This window comes from Triturus cristatus, chromosome 10 (assembly GCF_964204655.1).
Source record: "Triturus cristatus chromosome 10, aTriCri1.1, whole genome shotgun sequence".
Classification (NCBI taxonomy): domain Eukaryota; kingdom Metazoa; phylum Chordata; class Amphibia; order Caudata; family Salamandridae; genus Triturus; species Triturus cristatus.
The window spans coordinates 320,803,532-320,814,352 of NC_140593.1; positions in this window are offsets into that span (position 1 = coordinate 320,803,532).

The following is a 10,821-nucleotide window of genomic DNA, read 5'->3' on the forward strand; positions in this document are numbered from 1 at the left end:
AGAAACACGATTAATTGGCTACAAAAACAACAGCAAGGATTTGTTAAATGTAGTGCATGTAAGGCGTGTAAAATTGGAGAAAATCAAAAAAGCATACAAGACTTTCAGGGAAATACAATTGAAATCAAACAAAGCCACGTGCTCCACAAAATTTGTAATATACATCATCACGTGCAAATGTGGTATGCAGTATATTGGAAGCACCATTTGTATACTAAAAAAGAGAATACTCGAACATATATGAGCCGTAAAAAACAAAGATGCTTCATATGCCACTGCAAAACACATGATGGCATGTCAAAAGAGTGACTGGAGAGCCTTGAGTTTCTTTGGGATACATGCAATAGAAAGCAATGAGAGAGGAGGTGACAGAACTCAAACATTACGTCAAATGGAATCCAAGTACATAATCAGATTAAGAACCAAGACTCCTCGTGGAATCAACAACGACGAAGAACTACATGTACATTTGGAATAAAACAAAATAAAACAACAAACTGAAGAAACTGAACTAGACCAACAATATAAAACAAATACAAAAGGATCTCCTACTGTATAAACTGAATCCTAGGCGCACTAATCCCAACAATGAATAATACAAATTGACATTTATTGACTGTAATTGGAAATAATAAAAAACCTACTAATGGACACCAAAGAAAGACTCAGTAAAATGAGTGTATTAAAAATTGACGGAAATACATTTGTAAAGTTGTTTGAAAATGTATATGTTCTATACAAACAATACCACCACAAAGAATTTGAATATACCATGTAAATATTGTAAATATAAACTTAATGATAATAACATGCAGTACATCTCCCACAATGCCACATTGAAGGCTAATGTGAATTGTATAAAAGTGCAATGGTAAAAAGACTCACCTACCGCGATTAAGGCCTTGGAGGGCTGAAACGCTTTGGTGTGAACCAATATAGCTGAATAAATACTTTAAAATCGGGTTTCGAGAGTGCAGCGCAATTTTGTTGTTTAAAATATATATATATATATATATATATATATTTATTTATTTATATATATATATATATATATATATATATATATATATATATATACATATATATATATATATATATTACCTACTGGCGGTCGCCAGTAGGTAGTTATAGTTAGGACCTATTATCCATAGGAAATCTGCAACATTCTATTTGGATTAACTTTGGCGCCAGTTGACGAATCTTCGCGAAATTTTCATAACTCATGGGGCGCTCCGATCCGCTCCTATCCTGAAAGTCTCGGGGTGATTCGTCAAGCGGGGGCCGAGAAAAAAGGGGGGTCCCAAAACATGTTTTCCACATGCAATTTTCCATAGGAACCGTTAATCGCAGCTATAGCCCGAACTGCTGAACGGAATTGCACCAAATTTGGCAAAAAGGTAGCCCTTGGTTTAGAGCCGGGCCTTTTGGGTAAATGGTGTAAATCTGTTTAGTAGTTCCTGAGAAAATCAAAAGTAAAATCATAGATATATCAATGGGCGCTGTGGATCCACGTACCCTGCCGAGCACGAGCTGTATGTTAATTGGCTGTCAACACTCCAAACCAGGAAGTGTTGGCAGCCATCCTGTGCCTCGGTCGAACCGAGGCATAAGAAAACAGAAGAAAAAACTTGCAGAACGCAAAAATGGGGCAAGGTAGAATCACCCTGACCCCCTAGACCTACTCAGGGGCTCCCACAAAAATCGGCAAAATCTGCGCTGGGGGCGTGGATCCTGCCGATGGCAAAAAAAACGAAGCACGGTCTGCCACGCTTCTTTGTTAATTAGCCCCTGGGGGGGCAAAGCCCCAGGGGCATGATCAAAAAAAGTGTGGGGGGCCCAATTCCCCCCACACTGCCCGGGGACCGCCACCCCGGAGCTTTATCATAATATAGGCGGGGGGCTCACAGCCCCCCGCAGTCCGGGGGACCACCACCCCCCGGGGCTTCTTTAAATTAGGTTTGGGGGCTCTCAGGCCCCCCCAGCCCCGGGGACCGCCACCCTCTGGGGCTTCTTAAAATTTGGTGTGGGGGCTCTCAGGCCCGGGGATGGGGTACCCGAGGCTACAAGTGGCCCGGAAGGGGGGCCACACGGCCCCCTCCCCAAAATAAAGATTTTTTTTTTTAAAAAGGCCAGCCCCGGGGGATGGGGTCCCCGGGGCCATAAATGGCATAAGGAGGGGGGCAAGGCAGCCCCCCTCAAAAAACTAAAATAATAAAGAATATGGCCATGCCCCGGGGGATTGGGGTCCCCGGGGCAGATATTCGCCTCGGGAGGGGGGCCACGCAGCCCCCTTCCCCAATATATATATATTTTTTTAATTAGGGGGCAGGCCCTGGGGGATGGGGTCCCCAGAACCAAAAAAATAGAAAGAGAAGGGGGGCCTCATAGCCCCCCTTCTTAACAAAAAAAAAAAGATCAGCATTGCGCCAGAGGCCACGCCCCCTCCTTTCAGCACTCTGTAAACACGCCCCCTGGCACATTTGCAGATGGGGAACGAATTCCCCTTGAATACTGGGGGTCCCGGAGGGCCAACTAACCCACCAGGAACCTCCAGTATGCACCAGGGGGCTGCGTTGCAGAGAGGTGTTCTGAGAGTATTAAGGCAAACTATTGTTTTATGAAGGGCTGCAGCTAACCTTTTGGGTCACACACATGCCACTGCAATGCTCTTAAACAAAGTCTTTTAGATAATTATATAAATATTGTGTTTGTTCTTCTCAGCAGCTGCACAGGTGGGAGCAGGGAAGTCATGAGGAATGTATTGCTGTTTTCCTCTGCTGCTAAAGCTCACTCCCAATCCCTCCCCCTGCCATTCCCCCTTAAAAAGAACTACAACTCATATGGATTGTGTTCTTGATGTATGCAAAAATGTGCAGTTTTGCTCAGAGATCTTATATAGTTTTGTAAGAAGAATTGCATTATTTATATATAAAAATGTGTGCCAAGTGCAAATATGCCATGCCTGGGAGAAAGTATTCACCATCATTGAGGTCTTAACCTTAAGGCAACAAGTTATATTTAGTGAGCCTTTCCCAATAGGGACACAACTTTTTTTTGTTTTATAATTGCTTCCTGTGAAAAGCAGGACATTTTAGAACTCATTTATCTTTGGTTAAGAAGACGCAGAGTCTACCTAAATTAAGCTGTCAAATATGCCTGTCTGTGTGATTGTTCCCTTCAGATTGCAGCAGATAAGATCATTCATTTGAATTTCCAAACAATCAACATATGTCATTATCAGACTTTTCAAGCGCGTTTACACACGTGTCAAGTCAAGTAAAACTTTATTTTTGTTACACAAGTAGCCATACAAGTAAATCAAGATTACATCATTAAAAAGTTCACAGCAAAAAATTGCACACATATAAAAACATCAGCAAATGCATGACACTATTTCATTATCGAAGAAAACAATAAAAAGCCTCTGGGGACCGCCAACATAACATATTGGGGCTAGATCGATCCTTGTTGGGTCCTTCCTTCTCCCAGATAAAGTGATGGTGAATAAAGTGGAAGGGACAAATAACAAAGGGCTACTTAGAAAAGTCCTGATTTACATTTACCAATAATGATAAAAGTAAAAGAGTAAAATACACAGCACCTACACCAACTTCATTTCATAAGAAGGCGGCGGCCGTTACATTTACCTTAAATATCAGATAGCTAGGGCCCATCCTGAAGAAATATCCCCTCCAGTTAAAAAAACAGTGTTTTCCTTATGTTGATTGCTTGCACATTGAAACAAAAAGCAGATTTTTACGCAATTAGATGGGGAATCAAGTTGTTGCAGATAAATCAAGGCTGCAGCGGAGCTTCTGATTCCCTGATTATTGGAATTAAAAACCTTTTGGTAAGATCAATATACAATTGACAAAAAAAGTAAAGTAAAACAATCTCTGGGGGAGGATTCATCACATGGACAAATCAGTGTTTTAGTTGAATCAGATTGACCAAGAGGAAAACCAAGATGCCATCTTACAAAGTCCAACCTAAAGCGGGTTAATAACATCCTGTCCCAGGTACTGTTAACCCAGTCAAGGTACGGCTCCAGGGCAGTTGTACTCTGAAGCACAAAATACTGCCTTAAAATTGATTTTGTAAATTCATTTTACTCCCCTAGACAAGGCATGTGGGTTCTCCAGGATCGAGCACCACAAAAGCAGGGAGGCAAATTTGATAATTTCATCCACAGTACACCCCAAGCTCTTGGTGCAGAATAAAAGTTAAGCATGCAGGTGGAACGCACATGAGTTGCCTCAACCCCCTATTTTGTTCACCCTGAAGAGAGTTGGGAGAAACTTTCGTCTATAAACTTCCACCAAAGGATCCACTGTTTTTCCCCAATAATATTACCAAGATTAAAAATATACCCTACTGAATTTACTAATTTCTGGCGCACTTTGGCGGTGCATGGTCCCCAGTTACCCCTTGCATCAAAGACAACACCCAAACATGAAAAATCCTCAGTCAGTGTGCCAGGGTGACCTTGTAGAGATATACCCCACATCTTATGTTGCATAAGGTTACAAGTCATAATAAAAGTTTTAGTTCGGTTGGTAACAAGATTGAGTGACTCCGTAAAAGTAACAAATTTTTTAAATAAAATATTAGGGCATTGGGATTTCTGCATCATACACATACAGCAAAACTGAGATCTTTTTTAGGCCAATTCAGGGGTCTAACCTTCATTTGCCGGACTGGCAAACTCATAGTCATGAGACCGTTGAGGTTATCACCCTGGCAAAGACATGGCCTCTAGAGCTAAGCTCCACCCCTGATGATTTGGGCACAGAGTTCCCTGGGTGGATCAGGCTTAAGCTCTGTAGTTCCAGGGGCTTCATGTCAGCCAGGGTCTTGAGAGGCATGTCATCCAACCCTTTCACCATTTGTCAGAGTGTGGGGTTGGAGGCTGCAGGTGGGAAGCTAGCCTCAAGGTCTGTGCAGTATTTTTGTACCACTTCTGATAACTACATAGACTTCAGTTTAACTTCTCACCTTGCCTCACGCACTTCAGAAAGCGATGCTTTGAACAGTGCCTTTGAACCCTGCAAGTTCAGAGACCATAACCGGGCCACAGAAGAGGAGCCCATTGCAGGTAAAAGAAGTGACGTTTTTTTTCATTTCAAAAGAATTTTATTATTTTAAAAGTGCAATATGAAACATAAGATACAGGCCAAAGTGATACAATTGATATCGGACAATAAGGTAATAAATACATTATGATAAAACTAATTAATAGGGAAACAAATCAATGTCATTCATTAATCTGCAGATATCAGATAAATAAGTTACTTAAGGAGGGAAGACCCAAAATGATATCTGGCAAAGAAATATATCAAAAGTATCACCCACAGATGGCAAATTAGGGAAAAGAGGGAAGAGAAGAAAGGAAGAAAGAAAAGGCGGGAAGAGTAGGAAAGAGAAGAAGAAAGAGAAAGAGAGACAGAGAGGAGAAACGGAAGAGGAGAGGATTTCCAAAGGAATCACCCAACACAAGACAACACTAACCAGACAAATCAAAGGGAAATTGCGCCACCAACCCTTCAGAGGCCAACTCCATGTATGAATCTAAGGCTTTCCAAACACCAGAGGAAATAGAAGGAGAAAGATGAGCATGGTCCACTGACGTATGAGCACTACGTAGAAAGGAAACCCAAGCCCACCAAGTATGATAAGAGACGGACGAAAAGGATTTCCACTCCATGAGAATTACTTTGACTGCAATAGTTAACAAGAGGTCCAACAACTGTAACTCCATGGGATCTAAAGGCAGAGGGACTGGGGACGCCAACGGACCCAAAAGAATTAATGGAAAAGACAGCTGGAATTTGATGTTAAAGATGAGCATGAGGTGTTTGTGAACTAAATCCCAAAAGGAATGGAGAAGGGAACAATCAAGGAACATATGTTGAAAATCACCTGGTAAAAGCCCGCAGCTCCAGCACAAATTGTCTTCTTTAAGATTAAGTGAGTGCAGACGAATGGGAGTCCAGTGAAGAAGATTAATAGAGAAAAACTTAGACTGCGTTAGGGAAGGGGCAATTTTGTTACGAAGAGAAAATTTACCAATATTTTGCCAGGTATCAGGAGAGATATGAGCAGTAACACTCTGATCAAAATGATGTACCCATTTTTGCTGTGTGACAGTTTGGGAGGGGAGTGTAGAGGACGATAAAAATTTGTAAATCCGAGATGCAACGTGACCAGTCCTAATCCAAAGCTGAAAAAGCGTAATCGTAGGGGAAGAAGGATGAAGGTGTAATTTAGCAAGTGCAACCTTAATCTTAAGAAAAGTATAAAAATCTAAATTAGATAAAGAGAATTGTTGAGCAAGGGATGAGAAAGGGGAAGGGTCGTTATTAGAATCATAGAGATGTTTAACAAGTGAAACACCCTTCCCAGCCCAGTAAGACATCAACTCAGGGTCAATATTAATTTTGATTTTAGAATTGCGCCAAATAGACGACCATCTAGTTATATGTAATGGAATTGCTACTCTCTTATCAACCTTACGAACCGCAGCAATAGTGTCTAAAATAATAGAGCGAGAGAATGGAATAGAAAGGGTGTTTGTGGTTAAAAAGGATGCAGTCGGCAGTGGGGAGGCCAATTCCTGTTCTATTGTCAACCATGCTGGAGCATGAATAGATGTAGAAGAAAACCAAAGGGCACCCTGGGACGCCAGAAAAGCAGTTTGATACTTCCCCCAATCAGGAAAATTACAGCCGCCCATATCATAAGATTTCCGTAAAAATTTATAAGCAATCCTAGCCCTTCTATCATTCCATAAAAATGTAGAAGTAAGCAAATCAAGTTCATGAAAGAAGGAATCAGAAAGCCTTACTGGAAGCATAGAGGAAACAAAATTAATGATAGGAGTGATCATCATTTTAAGAGTCTGCATACGACCCCACCAAGAAATATGCTTCGGAGACCAATTTTCTAAGAGACGTCTCACCTTAAGAATAGTTTGGGATTCATTGTAAATAGCCGTAGCATATAGGGTGGAACAAAAATGGATACCCAGATATTTTAGCTGTTTAGATTGCCATTTAAAGCCCGCCGAACCCATATGAGAGGAGAAGCAATAAGCATTTAAAGGAAACATCTCTGTCTTATCTTTGTTCAGAGTGTATCCTGAGACTTTTGAAAAAAGAGCAATCGTATCCGAAATAGCAGGAATGGCCAGTGCAATATCATCAGAAAAAATGAGAACATCATCTGCGTATGCAGCTGTTTTTATTTGATGAGACCCAAAAGAGAACCCCTTAATATCTGGATGCGAGTCAATCATTCTGAGGAGAGGATCAATGGATAACAAAAATAAGAGAGGGGACAAAAGACACCCTTGTCTAGTGCCCTGACACAGGTTAAAAAAGGAAGACGTAGCACCATTCACCCGTATATTAGCCCTAGGTCGGGAGTAAAGAGACATAACCATACGAATAAAGGACTCACCAAGATTATGTGCACATAGAACAGCTCTTAAAAAAGGCCAAGAGACCTTATCAAAGGCCTTTTCAGCGTCAAGGGCCAAGGCTGCCGCCGGAAGATTAGATCGCTTAGCGGCACCAAGAATATGACAAAAAGTACGAATATTATCCCGTGCAAGACGCCCCTTTACGAAACCTGTTTGTGAAGGATGAACCAATTGGGGAATAAAGGACTCTAAACGTTTAGCTAGAATTTTAGCAAAAATCTTGGCTTCCATGTTAAGAAGGGAAATGGGACGAAAATTTTTGGGATCTGCGTGATCCTTCCCTTCTTTGGGGATAACTACAATAGTAGCATCAGCCGTGGAACCAGACACAGAACCATCCTTAATAAAAGCATCAAAAACGGATTGGAGTTTCGGGACAAGCACGGGAATAAAGGTTTTATAAAACGCAATAGGATAACCATCAGGACCAGGAGCTTTACCAGACCGAGTAGCTTTGATCGCGGAAATGATTTCATCAGAAGTAATCGGGCAATTTAATGATTGATTATCTTCCTCCGAAACAACTTTCAAAGGAACCGACTTCAAGAACTCCTGACATTGTTCAAAAGAAGCTTGAGCCGACGGGGTATATAAGTTATTATAAAAATCGCGGAAAACATCAAGGATTTCTGCAGTTTGAAATTTTTTCTTACCAAGCTGGTCAGTAATAGAAGGAATTTGGAAAGTATTACAAGAAGATTCCTGAAACTTTAAAGTGGCTGCAAGAATCTTGCCCGCACGATTTTTTAACAACAGTCTCTTAGATTTCTGAGCCTGCAGGCCAATATGAGCTCTCTTAGTGACTATAGTATTGTACGAATACTTTAAATTCTTAATAGATTGGAGGCAGGTCTTGTCCTGAGAATGTCGAAAAAGGGATTCCTGACGTTTGATCTCATCTGCTAAGTCCGTGAGTTCCTTTTTAATGGCTGCGTTTCTCCTTGACATACATTTAATGACCTGACCCCGGAAAGTACATTTGAAAGAGTCCCAAAGAACAACAGGGGAACTGACCGACCCAACATTCTCAATAAAAAAAGTCTCAATGTCATTAGAAAACTCTCGCACCAAGGACTCATCATGTAAGATTTCTGTGTTGAGTCTCCACGAACGAGCTCGTGCCCTAGGGACAAAGGACGTAAGAGTAAGTGTCACTGCGGCGTGATCAGAAACTAAAATAGGGTGGATAAGCGGAGAAGAAGAAGATTGAACCAGAGAAGAGTGAACCAAAAGATAGTCAATGCGTGAAAAGGACGAATGAGGGGAAGAAAAAAAGGAGAAGTCACTACCAGTGGGATTATGAAGACGCCAAACATCCTGAAGATGGGTAAGAGAACACATATTAGTCATTTGTTTGTGTGCTTTAGGGGGACGAAAGTTAAAGGCAGAATTCCTATCCAAGATAGGGTCCATTGGCAAGTTAAAGTCACCACCTACAATAAGATTGCCAGAGTGAGGGGTATCCTCGAGCTTTTTGGTGATAGCATTCCAAAAGGACGGGTCATCCTTGTTGGGGGCATAAATATTCATGACAAATAAGTCAGCATTACCATTGGACACCTTAGATAGTAACCAACGTCCCTCTGTATCCTGTTCAGAGGAAACGATAGATAACCCAGAGTGTTTAGAAACTAAGGTAATTACCCCATTCCTTTTACCACAAGCATCCGAACAAGCAACATCAGAGACCCACTCTTTCTTCAGAAACAACGCCTCCTTGGCAGAGAGCTTTGTCTCCTGAAAAAGGACGAGATCCGAAGAAAGAGACTTACAGTAGTCCAACATCTTTGACCTTTTTACTGGATGATTTAACCCTTTAACATTAAGGGAAAGTATATTTAGTCCAGACATAGAACCAATATTAGGAAAAAAAGATATTCCATATGTGACATATGAAGCGCAACAACCAGGAGAGCTAACCAGCAGACATCAACAGCCAACACACAACAGGGTGAGACCAAAGAGGAAATCCGAAGAGAAAAAAGGAAAGAAGAGGAAAAGGACAGCAAGAGAATACACAGAAAGAGAGAGAGAAGGGCCCATCCGGCAGGTCTGGAAGAGACCAAATTCATACAAGGGGGGACATGGGAAAAAGAGCGAGGGCCAACAGGAGGAGTAACAACAATGGCATAAAAAGCCCCAGAACAGTGCATAACTGATTATACATTAAAAGGGAAGACTGTCTAAAAGCTAAGAACTGGAATTAATGATAGCTATTTAGAAAACAGAGCGAAATGAGAGACTATAAAGGCAACACGTTTGACCAAATTAATGTATAAATAACAACTAAAATGAATCATAAAGAACGGTAAGAGCAGGAAAGATAGAGAAAGAAAGCACTTTCAGGCAATAAGAGCTGATGGAAAGTGAACTAAAAAATAACATTATTATAGGTAGAACCATACCAAAGCAGACTCTATCAAGAGAAAAAGGAACATAATGAAGAAAAAAGAAGAAATACAATCTAAAGCATACTATATGATACAATATGAGAAAAATAAGTGAAACATAGTAAAAAACGGTATATAACCTTCTATCAATATTACAGTCAATGAATCCCTATGGCAGTTAAATAAGAGATCTAATACTATATATAAATGTGTAAAATCTATATGCAATCTTATAAATAACTGATCATGAGTAAATAAAGCCATATACACACAAATTAGCAGAATAAATATGCTTGCCTAAGTAAGAGAACATGTAGATAAGAGAGGCATAAATCTATCAAGTACAAGGCATCTATAAAAAACTAATCTACTCGAAAAAGACAATTAATAACACAATGTAATCAAAACACTCAATGAAAAAATCAATAAAGTAGGTATAACTAGCAACTATATGAACATCACATATTAACTCTAAATATAGCCATAAATAAACACCTAGTAAACATATATGCTTAAAACACCTAGACACACCATACAACAACACGTTGATAACGCAACGGAAAACACAATGACCTACTCCGTAAAATACGGAATAACAGGAAACAAACATGAAGCAAAAAGACCGACCACAAAGGGATAAGATAAACCAACTTTACCACAAAAATCGACGCACCTAACGAAGACATGCAACGGGAGAGGAAAAGGACCATGACCTAATACGTCGAGAGACAAACCGGGGAGGCAAGGAGTAACAAGACGACACGCGAACAGGAGTGAAGTCAAGCCAACAAGAAAAGCTACCACAAAAAAATTAAAAGGTTTATACAGTAAAACTAACAACACTAAAGACCAACACATCATACCGATAATAGGGAAACACCAAGAGACGACAAAAATACGTCAAACCCAATGAGCATAAAGACCACCGCGCAGATCTAGAAGCAGCTAGAC